Source organism: Sapajus apella, unplaced genomic scaffold, assembly GCF_009761245.1.
Source record: "Sapajus apella isolate SASKATOON/1434 unplaced genomic scaffold, GSC_monkey_1.0 scaffold27, whole genome shotgun sequence".
In the NCBI taxonomy this organism is placed as follows: domain Eukaryota; kingdom Metazoa; phylum Chordata; class Mammalia; order Primates; family Cebidae; genus Sapajus; species Sapajus apella.
The window spans coordinates 19,155,457-19,173,304 of NW_022436967.1; the positions used below are offsets into that span (position 1 = coordinate 19,155,457).

The 17,848-nt window shown below is 35.3% G+C and overlaps 1 long non-coding RNA gene across 1 annotated transcript in view; it reads right to left on the bottom strand.

Annotated features, from left to right (window-relative positions):
* The window catches only part of LOC116560878, a 63,433-nt gene extending 49,674 nt beyond the window's left edge, over nt 1–13,759 (bottom strand). The window contains exon 1 of the long non-coding RNA XR_004273183.1: nt 13,646–13,759. This is a non-coding gene — a long non-coding RNA (uncharacterized LOC116560878). The remainder of the gene's footprint in view (nt 1–13,645) is intronic.
* Between the last annotated feature and the right edge of the window lie 4,089 nt (nt 13,760–17,848).

The window sequence follows — 17,848 nt, forward strand, 5'->3', positions numbered from 1 at the left end:
GAGGGTTCCCCTCAAAAGGAATTGACCAGCCCTGAGCAAATACCTTCATATAATGGCATTTAGGGTGGGCTTGCACGTAAAATACTTACAGTAAAAAATTGTTTGTTGTTTATCTAAAATTCAAATTTAACGGTGTGTCCCATATTTTTATTTGTTAAATATGGCAACTATAATGTAGAGTTTCTCCACTTTAACACTAACCTCCCTGCATGGTCACCTCAAAGCAAAGTCTATCTGTGAACAAATAAATATGTTCTTGTAATGTGAACAAAAGTCCCATCAACACATATAACTGCTTTACAAAAATATATAAATAAACAAGCAGGGATTATCAAATATTTGAAGAGAGCTTCAGCATGAAAGTGAAAGACCAAGATTTAGAAATGGAAAAATATTATCCTAAATAATATACAATATTTATTATTTTAATAATATTTTAAAATTCTTTTCTTCTTTTATACTTTGCATCCTTTAATCAGAAGGAACAGAATAAAACTTAAACAAACCTCTTATTGGAAGAACAAAAATGTTTAGAGGAGATAGTACATCAACAAATAAAACATATTATAAAAAAGGAACAATCAGGCCAGGTATGGTGGCTCACATCTGTAATCCCAGCACTTTGGGAAGCCAAGATGGGAGGATTACTTGAGCCCAGGAGTTTGAGACCATGCTAGGTAACATAGAGACACCCAGTCTCAAAAACAAAACCAAAACAGACAAACAAAAAGGACCAATCAGGAAAAGAACACCTTGACTGAAGATTGAACAATTCTTATAATTTTCAGTTATGATTACTAAAATTTTTTAATTTAATAGAATATTTGGAAGATATAATTAAGAAAATGTTTCTGTGAAAGTACAGTAAGAAGAAAAAGAAGGGAATCGGGAGAGATGAATCAGGTGGATAATGAATTCACAAAGTCCAAAACCAGAATAATACAAGTCACAGAAGGAGACATCCAAGAAAGCAGAAATAAGATTATCGAAGAATTCAAGGAAAATCCCAATACTAAAGTATATAAATCTGGAGATGAAAGTATACTTCATGCTCATTCTAGTGGATTTTTTTTTAAAGATTAGACATAGTGATATAAACTTTCAGAAGAAAAATCAGATGGACATCAACATTTTATCAAAAAGACATCAAAAGTATTACTGGGTGCTAGGAGACATTTTCAGATACAGACTCAGAGAGTTATTTCCCATATTCCTTTATTTAGAGAGCTGTGAAAATAAACTATAGCAAAATAACCAAAAAATATGTTGGAATAAATCCAGAAAAGCAAGAAAGGAAGTACCAAACACTGAGATGGCAGCTGTGAAGCAAGATGAGAGAGCAACTAGCATGGGGAGGAGCACGGGATGCAACTCCCAGGAGAGAAACTTGGGAGATAAAGGGGAATTTCATGATACTATGAAGAGTTTTAAAAGAAAATGAGGAGACACAGTTTGAACTCTGATATGTAAAGAGATTTGATGTCATCATTCCCATCCTCACAAGGCAAAAGTTGTACAAACTGAAAATTAATGAATTTTCTTAGTTCCCTCAGAGAATTAAGGTGACAGGGCTAATTAACACCTTGAAATCTAGAGACAAGCTAATACAGAGAGTCATGGCTGAAATCAGCTTACTTGAAGCTGAAGCCACTAGACTCAGTAACTCAGTAGGAACACATAAACGGTAATTTTGTTGACTCATTGAAGTTGAGTATTAGTTTGAGTGTTAAAACCTCCTGAGGGCCTAATTTTAGAGAGGCCTCATTTTTATGGGTTTTACTTCCAGGAACTCCAACAGATTTTCAAGGTGCAGAACAAAGAAAAATTCCCACTTATTTTTGGGTAGAGGAGGGGGATGTAACTATTTCGAAATCTTTTTCAGAACGCTCTCTGTAACAAGGATCTGTCATTCAGAGCCTTACGTGATCTGAGGAAAAGGCAATTAGTGAACTCCAGCCCTCTATCTTTCCTCTTTTGGGCATTCCCAAGACCCACTCCTTGGATTTGATCAATTTGCTAGGATGGCTAACAGAGCTCGAACTAACACTTATGTTTTCTGGTTTATTATAAAGAATATTACAAAGAGTGCAGATAAACAGCTAGATGGAAGATATGCACAGGGCAAAAGGTATGTGGGAAAAGATGTTGAGCTTCCATGCCTTCCCCAGGTGAGCCATTCTCCAGAAACATCCATGTATTCAGCAATTCAGAAGCTCTCTCAATCTACCCAGTGCTGTTAGGTATTTATAGAGGCTTTGTCACATACGTATGATTGATTACATTATTGGCCATTAGTGATCAACTCAACCTTAAGCCCCTCTCCCTTTCCTGGAGGTCATGGGGTGGGACCGAAAGTTCCAATCCTTTAATCATATGGTTGGTTCCCCTGGCAACCAGCCCCAATCTTAGGTTACCTAGACGCCCCCAGCCAACAGTCATCTCATTAGCATGCAAAAAGGTATTTATCACTTAAGAGATTGCAAGGATTTCAAAGGCTATCTATGTACCAGGAAACATGGAGAAAGACCAAATGTATGTTTCATAATATTAAAATGGTAAATTATTTAGAGTGTTGAAAGGAAAAAAAAAAACTGGAAATCTATGAGTAGCAAAATTAGCCTCCAATAATTAAGTAGAAATAAGACTTTCCCAAACAAGTAAATTCTGAGACAACTTGTCATCAGCAGGCCTGCCCTGCAAGAAACATTCAAGGAAGTTTTTCGAAGAAAAAGAAATGATATAGGTCAGAAACTTGGATCTATAGAAAGAACAAAAGAGCATCAGAGAAGGAATAAATGAAGATAAAAACACTTATATTCTTCTTATTCTTAACTGATAGAATAGATAACTGTCTGAAGTAACAATAGCAATAATACATTGGATGACTATAGTATATTGACAATTCAATGACAAGAATATTATGAGGAAAAGGAGGGAGAAATTGAACTTATTAGGTTATAAGCTTTCTGCATTGCTCATAATGCAGTATTGTTATTTGAAATTTGGCTTAGATTAGTTGCAAATTCTAGGATAATCATTTAAAATTTTTATGTAAAATGCATAATCAATATCCCAAGAGAGGAGAGAAATGGAACTATAAAAAATATCTGTTTTAAAATCATACAGGAGCAAGATAGCAGAACAGGAAGCCTGGACCTTACTGCCCCCAATGGACACATCAATTTAACAACAACCAAATAGATTCCCTTTGTGGGAAATCCATAAATCACTTGAGAAGTTTCTGTACCACAGGTAAAGGAAAACCAGTATTGTCAAAGTCAAGAAGAAAATTTGAGACACCCTCTCCCAATAAATTATATTCTATGCACAGAGCCACATGATCAGTGACATAGTACCACATGATCCCCCAACTCCCAGATTTTTCCTTTGGAGAGAAGCAAAAGACTGATCTGTATGTTCAACATTCTAACTTTTCTGCAGGCTTCCTGAGAGACTGCTTTTTGTCCTGGCTGAACCTGAATGCTGACAGCAAAAGGTCATAAGTATGAAGCTGCTGAAAACAAAGGCAGAGCTTTGTACTAGTATGCACACACTTGCCACAGCTTCTCTAGCTCAGCAAAGAGTGAGCCAGCAGAAACCCCCAAATCCCAGCTTCTCCCTGGGGAGGAAAGAAGCTAGACCATAAATCCAACATTCCAACATTTCTGGGGCTATCTGAAGACAGAATTCAGCCAGACTGAATTCTATCTTGCCTGTCTTAGAGTGCTGACAGGATCTGCAATACTCTGGATGTCTGGGAGCCTCTGAGAACAACAACAACAAAAAGAGTTCAGGGCATGCTGTTTCTCTAAAAGCCCACAGTAGGGCAGATGGACACCAGAAGTAGTAAGAGATTATAAATCCCTGAAAAATAATACCAGCAATTCTCTCCAATTGGAAATTTACATGCACAAACCCAGAAAAAATGCATACACAAAGGAGGCTTGAGAGACCCCCAGAATATTTGTCTGGGGTGATAGTGATGGCCTTTACCTGTACATGACCAGTTCTTGAAGACTGAGAGAGGTGGCAATTTTTGTAATGAACAGATACCAACACAAAGACTCGAGGGGTGGGGGGGGGAACAGAAAATCATGGCCCAAAGAGAAAACAAAGATAAATATTTAAAATCTGAGCTTAATGAAATGGAATTTTATTAGTTACCAGACAGAGAATTCAAATAAAAAAAAAAACTGCCATAGATGCTCAATAAACTCAGAAAAACAATGTATGAACAAACTAAAAATTTCAAAAAAGATAAGGAAATATAAAAAAGAAGCAAACATAAATTTTGGAACTAAAAATAATAAAGAAGGTAAAATTCACTAGAGGGATTCAATGGCAACCTTGAGCAAGCAGAACAAATAATCAGCAAACTCAATAGGATAGGTCATTTGAAATTAACCAGGCAAAAGTGAAAAAAAAGACAATGAAAAAGAGTGAAGAAAGCTTAAGATGGTACTTCTATAATGCATATACTGGTCAGTTTGATGGTAACATATAGGTTACCATCAAACTGACCAGTATATGCATTATGGAAGTACCAGAGAAGAAGAAAGAGAAAGAAAAAGAAAGCTTACTCAAAGAAATAATAGCTAAAATCTTCCCAAATCTGAAGCAGGAAATAAATGCCCAGATCCAGGATATCTAATGGGCTCTCAATAAGATGAACCCTAGGAAGTTCACACTGAGACACATTATAATTTAACTGTCAAAACCCAAAGTCAAAGAGAGAATTTTGAAAGCAGCAAGATAAAAACAACTTATTTTATACAAGGGAGGCTCCACAAGACTGTCAGTAGATTTTTCAACAAAAACCTCATAGGCCATAGGGAAATGCATGATATATTCAAGGTGCTGAAAGAAAATACTGTCAACTAAGAATACTATTCCAGTAAAACTGTATCTTCAAAAATGAATAAAAGATGAAGAATTTACCAGACAAACCAAAGCTATAAGAGTTCATAATTTCTAGACCTGCCTTGCAAGAAATGCTAAATTCTTCAAGCTGAAAAAAAGGACCCTAAATAGCAACATGAAAACATATAGACATAGAACTTGCTAATAAAGGTAAATAATATAGATGAATACAGAATATTGTAATCTTTTAATGCTGGTGTAAATCACTTAATTCTAAAATAGGAGTTAAAAGAAAAAATATTTTTTAAACTATGCTTATGAAAAATATATTAACTTATACATATTAAAAATATATTTTGGGACATCAATAACATAAAATATACATGAGGGAGACTTAAAAGTCTAGAGTTTTTTTTTTTAATGCAATTGAAGTTAAGTGATTATCAGCTAAAATTGACTGTTATAACTAAAGAATGTCTTAAGTAAACCACATGGTAACCTCAAAAAATATCCTTTAGAAGATAAACAAAAGAAAGCAATCAAAGCATGACAATAAAAAAATCAATAAAACACTAAGAAAGATAGCAAGAGAGGAAAAGATAGACCAAATAGCTACAGGGTAGACAGAAAACAATTGATAAAATGTCAATAGAAAGTCCTTTCCTAACAATAATTGCTTCAAACTCTCTACTCAAAAGAGATAGTGTGGTTAAATGAACTTAAAGATACATGATTCAACTATATGCTACATATAAGAGATTCACTTAAATTAAAAGACACACACATAGGCTGAAAGTAAAGAGACAGAAAAATATTTCATGTAAATGGCAAGCAAAAGAGAGCATAAGTGGCCATATTTATATCAAACAAAATAGACTCTAAGTGAAATATTGTCACAAAAGACAGAGAAGGATAATACATAATCATAAAAGTGAAAATTCACTATGAACATATAACAATTATAATATATATGCATACATCCTACATCAGAGTACCTAAATACATGAAGAAATACTGACAGAGCTGAAGGGAGGTACATTTCAGTAATGTTAGGAGATTTCAGTATCCTACTTTCGCTAACAAATAGAACATCCAGACAGAAAATCATAAGGAAACACAGCACTTAACAACATTATAGACCAAATTGTTCTGACAAACATACACAGAACTTTTGACCCAACAGCAACAGAATACAAATTCTTCTCAAGTACACACAGAACTCTCTCCAGGATACATTACATGTTAGGCTACAAAAAACTTTGAACAAATTTAAGAAGACTGAAATCATACCAAGTATCTTTTCCAACTACAATGGAATGATACTAGAATCAATAATAGGAGAAAATTTAGAAAATTCACAAATACGTAGAAATTAAACAAAATAGCCTTGAACAACCAATGAGTCTGAGAATAAATCAAAAAGAGTATTTAGAAAATACCTTGATAAAAGTGCAAACTAAAGCACAATATACCAAAACCTACGGGATATAGCAAAAGTAATATTAAAAAGAAAGTTAATAGTGATAACTGCCTACATTCTAAAAGAAAAAAATATTTGAAATAAAAAAAAAACCCAATGGCACACCTCAAGGGAGTAGAAAAAGAACAATGCCCAAAGTTAGCAGATGGAGGGAAATAATAAAGGTGAGCAGAAATAAATGAAATAGAGAATCAAAAACTTTTTAAAGTAAATGAAACCAAGAGTTGGTTTTTTGAAAAGACCAACAAAATTGGTAAACCCATAGCTAGACTAAGAAAAAAGACCAAAATAAATAAAATTAGAAGTAAAAGTGGAGACCTTACTGATAACATAGAAATTCAAAGGATTATATGAGACTACTATAAATAAGCACATGCCAAAAAATTGGACAACCATGAAGAAATGGATACTGTCTTAGAAACATGCAACTTACCAAGTCTGAATTATGAAGAAATAGAAAAACTGAACAGATGAATAAGAAGTAAGCAGATGGAACCTTTCAACAAAGGAAAGCCCAAGATCAGATGACTTCATGGGTTAATTCTGCCAGAAATTAAGAATTAAAATCAATCCTTCTCAAACCCTTAAAAAATTTGAAGAGAAAGGAGTAATTACAACCTCATTTTGTGAGGCCAGAATTACCTTGATACCAAAGCCACACAAAGACATTCCAAAAAAAGAAAGCTACAGACAGTATCCCTGATGAACATAAAAGCAAAAATCCTGAACAAAGTACTAACAAACTGAAATCAATGGCACATTAAAAGTATGATACAACATGACCAAGTGAAATTTATCCTAGGATGTCAGATGGTTCAACATATAAAAATTAATCAATGTGATACTCCATATTAACAGAAAAAAGGATAAAAATTACATGATTGCTGGGAGTGGTGGCTCATGCCCGTAATCTTAGCACTTTGGGAGGCTGAAGCAGATGGACCTCTTGAGCCCAGAAGTTTGACATGAGCTTGAGCAACATGGAAAAACCCCATCTCTATAAAAATACAAAAATTAGCTGGGTGTGGTGGTGCATGCTTGTAGTCCCAGTTACTCAGGAGGCTGAGGCAGGTGGATCAATTGAGCCCAGAAGGTAGAGGCTGCAGTGAGCCCTGATTGCATCACTGCACTCCAGCCTGGGCAACAGAGCGAGACCCTATCTCAATTTAAAAAAAAATTGCATGATCATATCAACAGATACATCAAAAATATTTGACAAAATTCAACATGCTTTCATGTTAAAAAAGACACTCAATAAATTAAGAATAGAAATTATCTCAACATAGTGAAGATCATATATAAAAGTCCCACTGCTAACATCAAACTCAATGGTAAAAATACTGAAAGCTTTTCCTCTAAGATCCTCTAAGAACAAGGCAACGATGCTCACTTTACCACTTATATTTAACATAATACCAGAAGCCCTAGCCAGAGCAGTTAGGCAAGAAAAGAAAATAACAGTCATCCAAATTAGAAAAGAAGAAATAAAGCTATCTTTGTTTACAAATGACATGTTCTTATATGTAGAAAACCCTAAAGATATTGTTTTAAAATAAAAAACTGTTAAAACTAATAAGTTAATTTATTAAAGTCACAGGATACAAAATCAATATGCAAAATCCAGTTGTGTCTCCAAATGTTAACAACAAAATACCTAAAAAGGAAATTAAGAAACAATCCAATTTACAATAGCATCAAAAAATGAAATGCCCAGGAATAAACTTAACAGAGAAGAACAAATGTGTACAATGAAAACTACAAAATATCACTGAAAGAAATTTAAAAAAAGGAAGAAATAAATAGCAAGACATCTATGTTCATCAATTGGAAGACTTAATATTGTCAAAATGTCCCCATTACCCATAGCAATCTACAGATTTGATTCAATCCCTGTCAAAATCCCATTGGCATTTTTTGCAGAAATAGGAATAACGATCTCAAAATTCATGATTGCTGGGCATGGTGACTCACACTCATGCTCATCTGGTGGCTTCAAACCACTTTGAAACCACAAAGGACTCTGAATAGCCAAAGCAATCTTAAGGAAAAAGAACAAAGTTGGAAGCATTTCACTTTCAGATTTCAAAATATATTACAAAGTTACAGTCATTAAAAGAGTGTGGAACTGGAACTGGCATACAGCCAGCCATGGAAACTAACTGAAGAGATTAGAAAGGCCAGAAATCAATTCACCCATATATGGCCAATAGATCTTTGACAAGAGTACCAATAATACACAATGGAGAAATGATAGTCTCTTCAACAAATGGTGTTGGAAAAACTGGATATTCATATGCAAAGAATAGATTAAATGCTTATTTTATACCACATGCAAAAATCAACTCAAAATGGCTTAAAGACTTAAAGACTAAACATAAGACCTGAAACTGTAATACTCCTAGAAGTGTGCATAGGGGAAGAGCTGCATTATATTGGCCTTGGCAAGCATTTCTTAGTTATGACATCAAAAGCACAGGCAACAAAAGCAAAAGTAGATAAGCCAAATTACATCAAATGAAAGAGTTTTGCATAACAAAGGAAACAACAGAGTGAAAGCAACCTACATAATGGGAGAAATGTTTAGAAAGCATACATCTGATAAGGTGTTAATGTCTAAAGTGAGTGTGTATATGTGTGTGTGTGCATGTGCATATATATAGAGAGAGAATGTGTGTGCATATATATATATAGATCTTCTACAACTCAATAGCAAAAAGAGCAAATAACCCAATTTAAAAATGGCCTGAGAACCTGAACAGACATTTGTATAAAGACATACAAATGGGCAACAGTATATAAAAGGGTGCTTGGTATTATTAAACATTAGGAAAATGCAAATCAAAATCACAGTGAGATAACACTTCACACCTGTTGGAATGGTCATTATCAAAAAAAAAAAAACAGAAAATAACAAATTTTAGTGAGGTGGTGAAGAAATTGTAATCCTATGCACTATAAAATATGCTTAAATATTGTATGGAGTCTCCCCAGAAAATTAAAAAAGGATTATCATATGATACAGCAATTCCACTTCTGAGTATTTATTTAAGAGTTAAAATCAGTATCTTTATAAGATATTTACACTTCCATGCTCATTGTGGCATTATTCACTCTAATCAAGATGTGCAGCCAAGTGCAGTGGCTCATACCTATAATCCCAGCTTTTGGGAGGCCAAGTCAGGAGGGACACTTGAGCCCAAGAGTTGGAGACCAGTTGGGCAGCAAGGCACAACCCCATCTCTAAAATAAATATTTATAAAGTTAGCCAGGTGTGGTTGGCATGTGCCAGTAGTCCCAGCTACGCAGGAGTCTGAAACAGGAGGATCCCCTGAGCCCAGGAGTTTGAGGCTGCAATGAGCGATGGTCATGCCACTGCACTTTAGCCTGCGTGACAGAGCAAGATCCTGTCTTAATAACAAAAAGAAGATGTAGAATCAACCTAAATGTCCATTTATGGATGAATGGATACAGAAAACATTATATATATATATATGTATATATATATATATACATATATATATATACATATATATATACACACACACACACAATGGGATATTATTCAGCCTTGTCTTAATAACTTTGTGTTGCTACAAAGGGAATACCTGAGGCTGGTTAATTTATAAAGAGATTCATTTGGATCAAAATTCTGCAGACTGTAGAAGAAGCATGGCACCACCATCTGCTTCTGGTGAGATTCTCTGGCTATTTCCAGTCATAGAGGAAGATGAAGGGGAGCTAGTATGGGGAAGGGTGAGCCTTCCTGGTAGTGGGCTGGGGGCAGTGAGTCAGTTCTCACTGTATTAGTTCCCACAAGAGCTGCCCCCATTAGGATCCACCTTCAAAATTGGGGATCAAATTTCAACATAAAATTTAAGAGGACAAATATCAAAGCTATAGCAAGGTTTAGAAAGGAAGGAAATCTTGCCACATACAACAGCATGGATGAACCTCAAGGACGTTATGCTAAGTAAAGCTAGTCACGGAAGGACAAATGCTACGTGACTCAATTATATGAGGTATACAAAATAGTCAATATTGCTGGACATGGTGGTACATGCCTGTAGTTCTGGCTCCTCAGGAGGCTGAGGTGTGTGGATCGCTTGAGGCCAAGAGTTTGAGGCTGTAGTCCCCTATAATTGCACCTGTGAATAGTCACTGTACTCCCGCCTGAGCAGCATAGCAAGACCTTATCTCTAAAGTAAGTAAATAAATAGTCAACCTCAGAAGCAGAGTAGAATGACATTTGCCATAGACTGGGGGTTGAGAGAAATGAGGAGTTGCATTCAATGAGTATAGTTTTAATTATGCAAGATGAGAAAGTCCTAGAGATCTGCTGTATGAAACTGTGCTTTTAGTTAACAATACTGTACTATATGCTTACAAACTTTTAAGAGATACATCTCATACTCTTTTTTACCACAATAAAGAAAAATGCAGATAAGGCATAAAATGTGGTAATTTTAAAAAAAAAAAAAAAACAAAAAAAGGAAACAAATAGAAAACAGTTACAAACATAGTAAAATTAATCTGACGATATAAACGACCACTTAAAATGTAAATATCCTCATACACCAACTAAAAAGACTATCAGGGTGGTTGAAAAAACAAGACTCAACTATATGTTATCTACAAAAAAACCATTTTAAACATGTTTTCACAGATAAACAGTAAAGGGTTAAGAAAATCACACTGCCACGTGTGTTCCTATGCAACAATTTTGCATGTTCTTCACATGTACCCCAAAACCTAAAATGCAATAAAATAAATAAATGGGGAAAAAAAATACACCATCAAAACACTAATCAGAAGATGAGGTAGCTATACTAATGACAAATGAAGCTGACTTCAAAACAAGGAAATTTTCCAGAGATAAGGACGGACATTACATAATAATAATGTGATAAATTCTGCAAAAAAGATATAACAACTTTTAATGTGTATGCATCTAACAAAAGCATCAAAAACAAGTGAGTGAGGCAAAAACTGACAGAACTTCAAGGAAAAATAAATAAATCCACGATTATAGCTGGAGTTGGCAGATATTAATAACAGCTTCCTCAATCGATAATTGACAGATCCAACAGGGAGAAATTCAATAATGATATACTTCAACCGGACACCATCAATCAACTGGATTTAATTGACATTTATTGATGGTTTCATTCAAAAGCAGCAGGTTATACATTTTTCTCAAGCTCACATGTAACATGCACCAAGGTCAACCACCTTCTGTTATAAAAAACACACATTTGAGCGGGCACAGTGGCTCAAGCCTGTAATCCCAGCACGTTGGGAGGCCGAGGTGGGCGGATCACGAGGTCAAGAAATCAAGACCATCTTGGCCAACATGGTGAAACCCCGTGTCTACTAAAAATACAAGAAAATTAGCTGGGCGTGGTAGCATGGGCCCATAGTCCCAGCTACCCAGGAAGCTGAGGCAGGAGAATTGCTTGAACCCGGGAGGCGGAGGTTGCAGTGAGCCGAGATCGCACCACTGCACTCCAGCCTGGTGCTTGGCGTCAGAGCAAGACTCTGTCTCAAAAAAAACCCCAAACCAAACCAAACCAAAACAAAAAAACTCCACATCTTTATCTTAACAAATTAAAAAAATAGAAATCATACAAAATATGCTCTCAGAGCACATTGGAATGAAGCTAGAAATCAGTAACACTCAAATGACTGGAAAATCTCAAAATATTTGGAGATTAAGCAACATACTTCTCAATAATATATGGGCCAAAGAAGTCTCAAGGTAAATTTTAAAATATTTTAAAGTAAAAGAAAATAAAAATACAACTTATCAGAATTTGTGGAATATAGCAAAAGCAGTACTCATAAGGAAATCTATAGCATTAAACGCATATGAAGAAAGAAGGAAGATAAAAATTTAATTATCTAAGTTACTACCTAATGTAACTAGAGAAAGAAGACCAATATAAGCCAGAAATCAATAAATAAACCAGACAATAGTGAAGTCATAATTAGGAAGGTGATGTAAATGAGCAACAACAACTAGAAAAGAAGTCAAAAGATAATGTCACAATTTAATAGAGACAGCTGTAAGAAGCATAGCATTTAGAAACATGAAGGAAAACAGAAGAAGTAGGCTAAAACATCAGAAGAAATAGGCTAAAAAATTAGATGTGATCCTCACAGGGAATATTTGGTGAGACAGGGGTGTGAAAAGAGAAGGATAGCAAATGGACTAGGATTTGAGGTCATAATCATGGAAGAATTTAGTCTTGTCTGTAACACTTCAATTTTTATGAGCCATTTGTAGTTGAGTATCACTTAAATCACTGACTATTTAGAAATGGGCAATATTTGAAAATATGATTAACTTGTTCTAAAAAATTAAGGTCAAACAGCAAAAAGGGACTGTATAGTTTTTCTTATGATGCCTACAGAGATTAAAATGTTGAATAAGACCCAATGTGGATAAAAGTGTAAAAAACAGGTTTATATACACCGTTTTCAAAACTTCTGAAAAAATCAATTTGCTATATTTTTCAAAATTTTAAGTAATTTTATTATTATACTTAAATATTAAGTATAATGAAATATAATATATAATATATATTATAATATGGAATATATATAATTATAATATATATAAACATAATATTAATTATATATATTATATATACAATTTTTATTAAATTATACTCCAAATTCCAAAAGCGTGTTTATTAAAATTCATAGAGAAATATAAAATTAACACATGGAATGAGTTTCTCTCAATGTGATAGCAAATAACTTTGTTTTTCATTACTGCCTTCAAAGTAAAGCCCTCTCATCCTCCCAGGATAATCTACTGAGGATGCACCCTTAACTTCCTGGTCATTTCAGTTATAAGAACAAATCATATTTCATTAATTACAACTCATTTTCCTGCCTTACAAAGTCCAGACTAATCCAATTTTATCCTTTATTCCCTCATGTAACAAAACTATCCCCAGCCTCATCCAACCTAGGCTCACAGCTGGGCTTGGAGAACTACAAGATAATAGGTCACTGTCAGCATAATCAGCTCTCTCTCTCTCTCTCTCTCTCTCTCTCTCTCTCTCTCTCACACACACACACACACACACACACACACACACACACACACACACACAACCTTTCCTTCCTTCCCTTGGTTTTTCACTCCACCTTCCCTACTTGTAAATCTACCAAACTCAGTGCAACAGAAATGGAGATTAGAGGAAAAGAATCATTTCATAGTTTCCCTACATGGCTGCTGTACTCTCTGACTGCTCTCTTGATTCTTCCCTTAGCCTCAGCACCCAGTGACCTACCCACCTCACAGTTCCTCTCTCCTAGGATCTCTTCTCTGGAGAAGGCAGCAACCTGGAGCAGTGTCTCATTAGGACAGCTCAAATCTAACTACTTCCCCTTGCCCTATCGGCTCTATAAAATTGTAGGAAAGTGACTTCCCTTTCTGCTTCTCTCTCTCTCTCCCTTTCTGTGCGTGTGTGCGTGTGCGTGTGCGTGTGCGTGTGTGTGTGTGTGTGTGTGTGTGTGTGTCTGCAGCCTCCTAAGCAGCCCCAGTGTTCTCTTCCACCCGCCACTTCCAGGACTTCCGAAGAAACTGTTGTTGACATATTCTTCCTATAGCTCGTGGTGGCAGACACAAAGAATGCATTTCAAGCTCTTCCAAGAACTTTTGCAGTGCTCCATCCCTGCATCCTCAGAAATGGCCCTGAGTCTCAGCAGCTCAAAAAGACTCCAACTGGATAGTAGGAAGCCATTGCTTCCTTGCAAGAACCTTCCCAAATTTCTCTAAATGATTTTCTTGGTATCTCCTCCTATCTATCCTGGAATAATGGCAACATCTGCATAGGGAAGAAAAGAAAAAAGACCAAAGCATTCATTACTTCTATAAATTCCCTTTCTTCAGTAAATTATCTTAAATTTCTGGTTTTCTGTTTATATAGATTGGATGGTAAGGGTGGTAAGTGAGGGGATGTCCACACATTAATTTAGCCACTTCTTAGCAAGCCCTTTGATTTTCTGTCTCTCTTGAAAATGTCCAGGTACTTTATAATCTATTATTCTCATCTTCCAGGCCTCAGTCAAAATATCACAAAAACAGGAAATTCCCATTGAACCTTCAATTAACCATATTTTTATAGTTATTAAGATAATATATTTAATTTTTTCATATGCATGCTGATACTCGGACATTTATCTCATTTAGGCAGCAGCTAGTGAGTTCTATGTCTCCAGGAGAGGATAATGCAGAAAAATATACAAGATTTTTTTAAAAAAATCAATGTTTTGGCTTTTGGCGTTCAACAACAAATGCCCATGTATAAGGCAAAAAACTGGGGAGAAGAAATGACCGGATAGAGCCATGCTGATGATCCAAGACACAAACAAAAAGTGAAAGGCAGGAGCCTGTGTAGAAAGATGATAGTGGTGCAGATGAGCTGACCCCCCATCTCCTTGATGCTATTTGATCTCCCAGAATAGGGGTAATCAGAATAATGGGAGTTCCATGAAAATTTAAATTCATGTATAAAAATTAAAGTTATATAATTGCACAACCAGAGGCTCTTATTTGAAATTGGGGGCCAGGCATGGTTGGTCACTCCTGTAAACCCAACACTTTGGGAGGCCTCGGGGAGGAATGCTTAAGCCTAGGAGTTAGAGACCAGCCTGGGAAACCTAGTGAGACTTCATCTCTACAAAAAATGAAAAATTAGCTGGGCATGGTAGCATGCATCTGTAGTCCCAGCTACTCAGGAAGCTGAAGCAGGACGATCTCAAGCCCAAGAGGTAGAAACTAAAATGAGCCATGATCTTGCCACTGTACTCCACCCTTGGTAACAGAGTGAGACTCTGTCTCAAAGAAAGAAAGAAGGAAGGAAAGAAAAAAGGAAGAAAGAAAGAGAAAGAAAGAAAGGAAGAAGGGAAGAAGGAAAGAAAGAAAAGAAAGAAGGAAGGAAGGAAGAAGAAAGAAAGAAAGAGAAAAAGAAGAAAGAAAGAAAAAGAAAGAAAGAAAGAAAGAAAGAAAGAAAGAAAGAAAGAAAGAAAGAAAAAAAGAAAGAAGGAAAGAGAAAAAAGAAAAAAAGAAGAAAGAAAGAAAGAGAAAGAAAGCACACACACACACACACACAATTTGGGGGCCTTGATACGGTTTGGCTATGTGTCCCCACTCATATCTCATGTTGAACTACAATTCCCAGTGTTAGAGGAGGGGCCTGGTAGGAGGTGGTTGAATCATGAGAGCAGACTTTCCCCTTGTTGTGGCAGAATTCTCATAAGACCTGGTTGTTTGAAAGTCTGTAGCACCTCCCCCTTTGCTCGCTCTCTCTCCTGTCAGCCATGTGAAGACATGCCTGATTCCCCTTCACCTTCACCATGATTGTAAGTTTCCTGAGGCCTCCCCAGAAGCAGAAGCCTCCCCAGAAGCATAGCACACAGAACTGTGAGCCAATTAAACCTCCTTTCTTTATCAGTTACCCAGTCTCCATCTCAGGTATGTCTTTATAGCAGTGTGAAAATAGACTAATACAAATATAGCATGTATCTATTTAATATAAATAAAAAAATTATATAAATATATCATATGTATAAATACATCAAGGCTAAGAAAAAATAAATATATACATATATAATGTTTGGAAGAAAGCACAAAAAACCATTAATGGTGTTTATGTTTAGGGATTAGAACAAAAGGGAAGTAGCAGGAAACATGCACTATAGATTATTTTTTGAAAATGTAGTTAACAATTAACAGAAACATACTAAAAAATACATGCTAGAAAAACTACTCAATGTAATTTTTTCTAGGTTCTAGGAGAACAACAAAATAAAAAGAAAGGAGATTCAGTAGAAAAGAAGAGCAACGAAGGAGCCAAGAAACAGACAAGGATCTCTAGAAAGAGACTCAGCAAAGAAAGAAATAGAAACATTAATTTCATGTATGAGTAGCATGAGGTCAAGGGCTTCAAATACTGTGTCTGTAGCTTCCATCCTTTTAGAAAAAACTGGAAAACTAATGTACACCTAAGAGGAGACAAGCACATTAGTGAAGAAAATGGGAGCCATACTGGCTAAAGAATCATGGCAAGTTCATGTTCAAATGAGATCAGAAGGCTTATAAAAACTATAGCCACCTGCAAATAAGTGAAAGTCTATCAGATGGCAGAAAATTATACTAAAGCTTTGCCTCTGTAGCAAAGAATTAAAACTGAAGAATAATTTAAAAGAAGTAAATTACTTTTGCCAGAAAATTTTCTACAAATTAGATACATTAATTTAAAACCAATTCTCTACACCTTTCAGAAGAGTTGGAAGTGCTGTGAATTATTAATCCTTTGGCTTTGTTTTGGACTTGATACCAAAGTAGCTGCATGCAGAAGTAAAATTGTTAAATATGTCACATAAAAAGTGAGGGTGAGTTCAGCATGAAGGAAGAGCCTCGTCCATTGGTGAGGTACAATTGTTCTTATGTTTAATAAGAGAAAAAGTCATAGCTGTAAAAACATCTAGATGACCAGGGTTGCCTGACTTTAGGGACCCAAGAAAAAAAAATTTTCTGCAGATAGAATTCATGTATAAAATTTACACATGAATTTATTCTGCAGATAAGAAAAAGTGTAGACACAAAGGCACTCCCTTCCTGCGTTCTTTTTTCTTCTTACTACCACTGTCTACCACTAAGCAACAGTAAGACTTAACTCTGAATATCATCCTTAAACATTTATGTGTCAGCACAAGTTGCATCACATTAGATGTCTGATGGCTAAGAAGTGTTCAGAATAGCTTAGTATGAGAATCAAATGTCAGCATTATTTTAGAATGGCAAAATAATAGACCAAAAATATTCTATGTCCCAGTTCTCTTCCAAACATTAATCACAAGAAAATGAGCCCTTCTAATTATCTTTAATTCAGGAAGGAATTCACAAATGACAGCTTGTTATTTGCAGGTTAGAATCAAGACAGCATGTACTATTTAACAATCTTGAAGCTGGATAATTAAACTGAAGGAAAAAAGAGAGACTAGATAGAAATCAAATGGGTAGTTGTTTCCTTAGCAGGTATTTGCAGGAACACTCAATAACTTAATTGCAAAGGTTCTTTTTAAACAAGAAAGGCTCCTCACATCTATCTGTTGTGGTATTAAATAGTCATTCAGAGTCTAGGTTAAGTGTTTTCTCTTGGAATCAGAGACAGCATCGAGAGTTCTCTAATAAGAATCCTAAGAATAAGTAGTTATGACTATTGTTATATAGCTCTGTGCAATTATATATGCTTTCTCGTATATTAACTTGTTTAATCATCGCCACATCACCCTCCTTCCTGAATTTCTTCTCTATATTAGAGGTGAATAAACTGAAAACTGGAAAGATCAGTGTCTTAGCCAGAGTCAAGTGGTTAATTCAGAGTTTAATACAGAGTTTAATACCTCAAACCCATAACATTCACCTTTGAACAGTGCCTCCCTCTCTGAAATACTGGTTCTGTCATTAATTATTAATGACTCTTTAATTTC